An 8,154-nucleotide genomic window follows, 5' to 3' on the forward strand; every position below is an offset into this window, starting at 1 on the left:
GACCGCACCTGTTACTTCTGGAGCCTGCGGACCTTGTAAATTTTTTTGAAAAACCTAAGATACCTTTTTCCAGTTAGGTTTAGGTTTGATTTATAAGTTTTAGTGTCTACCCAAATCTTTATTTTTCCTATCAAAAACCTCTTGTGAGTGAGTTCCGATAGTATTATTTTTTTTAGATGATTTTCTAGAAGTTTGCATGATTGGAGTGGTCTTCACTTGGTCTCTGTAGTGACTCAAATATCAAAAGCTTGAGAAACCTTAGATTACCCTGGTGTCTTTTTGTCTTCTTGATGAGTCCGACCTGGTTGAGAAATCTATCCTTGGTGAGAAATAGATTTAGTTTTCTCATTGCAAATCTTTGAACAAACTTTGTTATAAGTTTTGAATTTCATTTTTACAAAAGAAAACATAGCTGGATGGTTTTTGATTGGTTTTTTATTCTGAAAAAAAGAATTCTTAGTTTACTAAACAACTAAGTAAAGCGTCCTAAAAAAGAAATGAAGCTTTTATTTAATTATATTTTTAAATTTTTTAGATCTCAAAATTAGTTTTTGTAGTTTTGAGTGTTTTTCTAGAACTTGTAGATCTCTTTTGAAATGAACATTGTTTTTCTTGTAGTTTTGAGTTTTGAAAAAGGAAAGGAATTTATTGTGCGCATTAATTATTAGTCTCGTTACGAGTTCTTATTGAAAAAGACAAAAATATTTTCTTTTCATTTCCATGTTGAAAGAAATAATTGTTTCTTAAAAGAATTGCATTCTCGAACTCTTTCTTTTAGCTAGAATTTCATTGAAAGAAAAGTGAATTGCTTATCATTTTAGGTGCATTTTTAGTGTTTGGAGTCGAGTCTTCACACCATCAAAGTTTCATTTCCTTACCTATTGACTTAAGGAACAACCCATAAAATCAACGCTTAATTAAAATTGATCTAGTAATGTTTTATATTTCTAGGGCTCTTATCACCAATATAGCTTAAGCCAGTATCTTGGAGTAGGGAGTAATTAACTCTCCAAGATATTTAAAACAAAAAAGTAGATACATCTTGTGGTAGTAAATAAATCCAATTGTAATTGATGCATTCTGGGAAGCTTCTCTTAAAGGAGTCAATCACGAGATCATGTCCGAACCTTTGAGACAATCAAGTCTGTTTCATTGGTAAAGATAGAAGATTTGCGTGTATTATAAATGGTAAACCTCGGATTAACCATAGTCAAGCAGCCTGGGGTCACTAGTTGGTAACCCTCAAATTGACCATGTCGAGGAGCCTTCAAGGGGATTGAGCTTTGTTACTCTTCCCTTGCGCGTAGATTGGATCATAGACTGTTCCCCCAGTTGTATTTATTGCTGTTGGTAACCTTAGTGTCCATAAACTTAATATTATTTCCTAAGGTGACGGTGAAGGATGTGTCTCACTGTACCTGGAGCAGATGTCAGCTAGACTCACTTGGACTCTCTGGGGGTTCTCTTCACTCGAGATGGTTTTGTGAAGAAACTTGTGCCAGTCTATTTCATTAAGCAGGTTGTCGGGGTAACTGTTCCAACCGCCCTTTTTGTATTAAACTTCTACTAAGTTGGATTTCATCACCAACTAGTGTTTTTAGTATGGGAAGTTACTGTTTGTGTGTGGTTTGAACTCTTAGATTTTTTAGGTGTGTGATTCAATTGTTTGTTTCTTTAGAGACTTTAGGTGTTTTTATTGAAATTTTATTTGTTTTCATGTGATTAATTAATTTAATTGTGGCTGAATTACTGATACAATCTCGTAGACTTCAGGGGAAACCTCCTAACTATTCACCAAGCCAGCTTGAAGGGCTACGAGCTCTTGTATCACCTAGAGACAATAGAGTTGGATCACTAGAAGCTAGAGAATCATCTTTAATTGTTCATCTTGATTTTCAAATACAAACAACAAAGTCTATTCAAGAGCCAATTTCATTTTCCAAAGTTACTAGTAGTATTTCTCCTTCCAGTGAATTAGCTGAAGAACCCAAAAATTTTTAGCCTGACACTGAACCTACTGTTACTCCAACTTCAGGATTTTCTTCTCCAACTTTTAGTAATCCTGGTTCACCTAGGGTAAGTAATATCATTACTCAAAATCTTCCTTCTGGAATCATTTCTACTGAAGAACTTGTTAACCCAGAAGAAGACATAACTCTTCCCAAAAACCAACAAATTTTGAATCTTAGGGAGCGTGAATCAATATTCTACAGTCCTTTTAGGAGTGACGCTTGGTATGTTTCATTGACAATTTTTTTAGAAAACTCGAGTCTTAGTTTTTCACCACCTCGAATTCCTTTTCATCCTACACCAAGAGGTTATTATCCTTCATCGATTATGTCAAGACAGTCATCTATGTTTTCCCAAACACTGGAAACATTTTTATTTGGTGGTCCTTCTGTTCCTTCGGGATACCAGTCACTCTCTAATACTTTTTCAGGAGCATCTCCTTGACCGATTGAATAAGTGTTATCATCTGGAAGTAATGGGACTCAAGCATTGAACACAGAACAAATCCTCATGATGTCTGGTAGTATTCCAAATCCTCAACCTCAAGGTAGTTAGTTACCGCCTAGGGGCAACCCCAAGGTAGTCAGTTACCACTTGGGGGGCAACCCCAAGGTAGTTAGTTACTGCGTGAAGGGCTTCCTCAAGTTTATCAACCTTCGGGATAGTACATACCCCAAGGTCAACCTCAGACTCAGTACATACCCCAAGGTCAACCCCAGTTTCAGTACATACCTCAAGGTCAACCCCAGTTTTAGTACGTGCCTCTGGGTTATCAACCCCGAGGTCAGTACCCAACTCAAGGTTTCCAATCACCTTCTGGTCAACCATTTTTTCAAGGAGCTGGAAATGTACTGCTTAATTATCAGCCCTACGTTGAACCAAGTTATGGTCCTCCATATGCACAACCTTTTGTGGGTCCATACTCTGGAATGAACATGGTGTGGTGGGATCCATCTCAAACTCAATAGACTTTGCAACCTAATGTGTATATAATTAATCAACCTGGACAACCTTTGGTTTCTGGTCCAATGTAGCACCCTGTCCAACCTATTGTTCAAACCCCTACATCTGGTACAGTTCAGCAGCCTGGGCCTAGTTCACCTCGTACTCCACCTCAAACTGTTGCAACTACTGCAGATTTTTTTCAACCTACAACACCTGTTTTTGGAGTATCAACAACTCCAGTTTCTACTACCCTTTCATCAGTGCAAGTTCCTCAAGTCTCTGTGCCTTAGTCACGACCTACGATTTAGACTTCGGTCCAGATGCCTGCAGGACAAGCTAGTATGATTGCTACAATTTCCACAAGTCAACCACAATTCACATATCAACCATACTAGGGATAGTATCAATTCGGTCCTACTGTACAAAACCCAGTAATCAATATCAACCGTATCCTGGCTATACTTATCAACAGCCTCAACAACCTCAGTTTGGTCTGGTTAATCCTAGTTTCCCAGGAGGTTACAACATTCCTACTGCAAATCCGATTCCAAGTTATCCTCGATATCGTCCTCCTAGAACTGGTCTCGCTACTCAAGGTTTTTGCAACCCTAACCGTCAGTTACCATTTATTGCAACTTTGGATTTACCTGATTTGTTGCGCCTTACGAATGATCCAATTTACTATCTTCTATATTGGCCACCAATGCTTAGTAAGTTGCCTAGTGATATCCCGAAATTCGAGGGTAAGTCAGGAGAGGATCCATCAAATCATGTTATGACTTATCACCTCTAGTGTGCATCTAATTCAATCATTGATGATTCAATTCGTTTGCGTCTTTTTCAACGAACTCTTATTGTTCTTGTCGCCAAATGGTACATTGAGTTACCACGAGCCTCTTTTTATAATTTCAATCAGTTAGCCACTATTTTCTTAAATCATTTTCAGTTGCTTGTCATATACGACAATGGCACGAAACTATTAACTTCACTGAAACAATCCACATCCACATATATTTCTAATCATATTCATGAATGGTGACGTAGAAGGTGTTTAGTGAAATTTTTCATTTCGGATCAAATTTTAGCAGAATGGTTTATTAAATCATTTCTACCTAAAATCACTAAAGATGTAGCTAAGGGAGGAGTTGTTACTTAAGAACAAGTAATTTCTCAAGCTCAGTACCTTAACCTCATCTATACGCAGTCAGGTACATTACATGAAAAAATCCCTAATCTTCCAAAACATGGTCAAATAATTGCAGCTCCTTCATGGTCTCATGTCACTAATGGTATGATTGGTTCAATTTGCACTAAAAGTAAGAAGAAATCTTCAAAGAATTCTTCTCCTATAATAACTTTGCCTGATTCCCTGACAGGAGAGTCTTCTGCTGAAATTTCTACCGACATCCATGTCATAGAATCATCTACAGCCAAATGAAAATCTGGTAGTAAAAAGAAGGGGAAGAAGGAAAACAAACAAAATTCAAAAGATAAAACAGACAAAAATGAATCTACTAATGAAAAACGGAAACCTCGTTATCCTTGTTTCATTTGCGACAAGGATCATTTTACCAGAGACTGCCCACATCGAGCAGAGGTTTCAAAAATCGTTAAAGGTTCTCAAACGCCTACTGTCTTGAAGGATCCTTTTCCTACTCAAGATATTAAGATAATTGGTTCTTCCTCAAATGCCTGAGAAGAACCCATTATGATGATGTCTCATGTCAGGATTGTGATGTGATTGCAAGATATGGTAGTAAAAATCCTGTTGGTGGTAAAGAAGCAGAATTTTCTAATTCAAACACATCAACTACACCTCCTTCTGGTTCTGATCCACTACAGATTGAGAAACCCAAACCTGACTTAGTAATCAAACCACCTGCTAAAGGTATACTTCAGAAATAAGCTTTCAATCCACATCCGAGAGCTGCTCAGAATTATAACATTGTTGAAGGCTTAGCTATTTTCCCTTCAGCAATGTTGGCTTTGGAAGTGCTGTAATTGTGCCCAGCATAACATAAATTACTATTGTCTGCTATAGGAGCTGTTGATATTCAGGATTCCAACCTAATAATCTTAGATTTAGAGAATAGTACACCCCGCCTCCCTCATGAAATGGCCCTCCAGATTCCTGTTTTAGTCAAAAATAGACCTTTCTTTCTGACTGTAATTGATGAAGGGGCTTCTCCGTGTATTATGTCGATCCAGTGTTGGAAATCGCTTGGTTCTCCCACACTCAATCAGTCTCCGACAATTCTAAAGGCTTTTGATGGCCGCGAGTTCCACCCTTTTGGCATTTTGCAGGATTTACCTATAGGGGTCAAGGGAAAAACTATAAATCTAGATGTGGAAGTGGTTGATGCCCCTCTAGATTACAACCTTCTCCTGGGTCACAGTTGGTCTTATGCTATGACTATTATTGTTTCAACGGTCTTTCAGCTTATCAAGTTTCCTCATAACGGAAAGATCATTATGATAGACTAGCTGACTTATTTCTCATCCGACCTAGCCTCTGTAAATAGTATTTAGCACATCCGTAAAACGACTATCCCTTACAAGGATGTTGGTGTAGGTTTGATCAAAGATTCTGGTTTACTAGGAACTTTTTCCTTCCCTCCTCCTAACATGTCACCTTCTATTGCAATTATTCAAATGATTTCCTCGAATACTCTTAGTTATGATGATCCTTGGATCGTACCTTCTGATTCTGAGGTAGATTCATTTGGTGGTGGGATGCCTCTAAGTCCCTTTGAAGTTGCATATCAGGCTGTACAATCATTTTCTAATCCCTATTCAACCAAAATTGATCCAATGAATGTGGTCCAAGTGGAATTACTTTCTATATCTAGCTCAACTACAATAGCATTTCCTGATCTTGTTCATACTGATGAGAAAATTCGTGAACTATTGTCCGTTGACGATTTACCATGGGAAGATCTACATTACCGATCTTCATTTTTACCTAAGATTGATCATTTTGAAAATGAATTTTCTTCTATTTTTACAACTAACTATGTCAAAGAACCTCAGAATCCATTGCAACATTCTGATTCTGAGTTAAATTTGGAAAATATCTCTCAAATGGTTCCTATTGACATTTCAGTTAAGCCTGGAATTATTGAAAACATTCATGTAGGTGCTTGTTGTAAAGATGATGAAATCCAAACTTATAAAGCCCTATTTCAAGAATTCCCTTAAGTGTTTGCCTGGTTATATGAAGAAATGCCAGGAATCGATCTGTCAATTATTGTCCATGAAATTAAAACATACCCAGATGCTAAACCTATCCGACAACACTTATGTCAGATACATCCATGCAAAGTTGTTGCTATCAAAACCGAAATTGAGAAATTACTTCGCGCAGGTTTCATTTATCCAATTCCTTTAACAGATTGGGTATCGAATATTGCTCCTGTCAACAAAAAACAAGGAACGATAAGAGTATGTATCGACTATAGGGATATTAATCGAGCTTGTCCTAAAGACAATTATCCAAACCCCTATATTGATCAAATTATTGATGATTTTTCTAGCAGTGAAATGTTCTCCTTTATGGATGGCTTTTCCAATTTCAATCAAATCAACATACTTCCTATTGATCAAGCTAAAACAACTTTCATTTGCCCATGGGGGACATTTGCTTATTGCAAATTACCCTTTGGATTAAAGAACGCTGGAGCAACTTTTCAAAGGTCTATGTATTATGTATTTCATGACATCAAGCACATTGTGCAGCCTTATCTCGATGATTTACCTTCCCACTCATTGCGTAGAGCTGATCATCTCACTCATTTACAAGTTATCTTTATGAGATGTAAGCATTATCAAATTCGGCTGAATCCACACAAATGTGTATTCTGTGTAGAAACAGGTCACTTACTGTGATTTATCATATCAAAGGCAGGCATTCATGTCGGCCCCTTGAAGGTGGAAGCTATCGTCAATCTACCTCCTCCTTCGACTCTTCGCCAACTCCAAAGTTTGCAAGGGAAAGCAAATTTTTTATGTCGTTTCATTCCTAACTACACCGAGATAACAAAATCTTTTACCAGGTTGTTAAAATAGAATATTCCATTCTTTTGGGATCAGATCGCTGATCGATCCTTTGATGCACTCAAACAGGTGTTGACCCATGCACTGTTACTGCATCCTGCCAGTTACAACCAGGATTACTTTTTGTACCTTGCCGCCTCTCATTCCACCGTTGGGATGGTTTTAGTTCAGGAAGATGAATTCAAAAATGAACATGTGATTTACTATCTTAGTCGAACTCTACATCCAACTGAGCTTAAATATTCGCATGTGGAGAAATTGGCCTTGGCAGTTGTTCAAGCTATCCAAAGGTTTCGTCACTACATATTATTACGCAAAACCACGGTAATTTCTGACTGTAACCCTATGATGTATATCTTGACCAAACAATTGCTAGGGGGCAAGTATTCCAAATGGATAGTTATCTTGCAGGAATCTGACTTGGAATTTGAAAAATCCAAGGCAAAGAAATCCTTGGTTTTTTCCCAACTGATGTGTGATTTCCCGCGTACTGATACTGAAACTGTGGTGGAAGAGCCCATTACGAATGAATTCTTGTTTCTTATCAGTACTCTTGATCCATGGTGTGGAGATATTATTGTTTATCTCCAAACCCAATCTTTTTGGCCTGAAATCTCATGATCTGAGTGATGGAAAATACGTTTCCAATCCTAACAATACAATATTATTGGTGATACACTTTATCGTCGTGGAGTGGATTATGTTTTCTGACATTGTTTAACTCATGAAGAAGCTAAAAAGGTTCTAAATGACTTTCACTCTGGAGCATGTGGCGGTCAGATGTCTGGGTATGCCACAGACTAGAAGATATTGTGCTCTGGTTATTTCTGTCCATCCTTATTCAAAGATTGTATCTATGTAGTCCGGAAATGCCACAATTGTCAAATCTTTGATCGTAAGATGCACGCTCCACCCACTCCTCTCCACCCTATAATTACTGTCGGTCCTTTCACAAAGTGGGGTATTGACTTTATTATATGTAACTCTCACTTGGCCGAGGGGCATGCGTATATTATCCTAGCGGTAGATTATTTTACTAAGTGGTCCGAGGCGATGCCTACATTTTCGGCAGATGGCAAGACTGCTGCAACTTTTGTATTCAATCATATAATTGCTAGATTCATTGTTCCTCAAGCTATTATTATT

The sequence above is a fragment of the Pinus tabuliformis genome, chromosome 4_2 (assembly GCF_031772625.1).
Source record: "Pinus tabuliformis cultivar Carrire ecotype Pingquan chromosome 4_2, CPIR1, whole genome shotgun sequence".
Lineage (NCBI taxonomy): Eukaryota > Viridiplantae > Streptophyta > Pinopsida > Pinales > Pinaceae > Pinus > Pinus tabuliformis.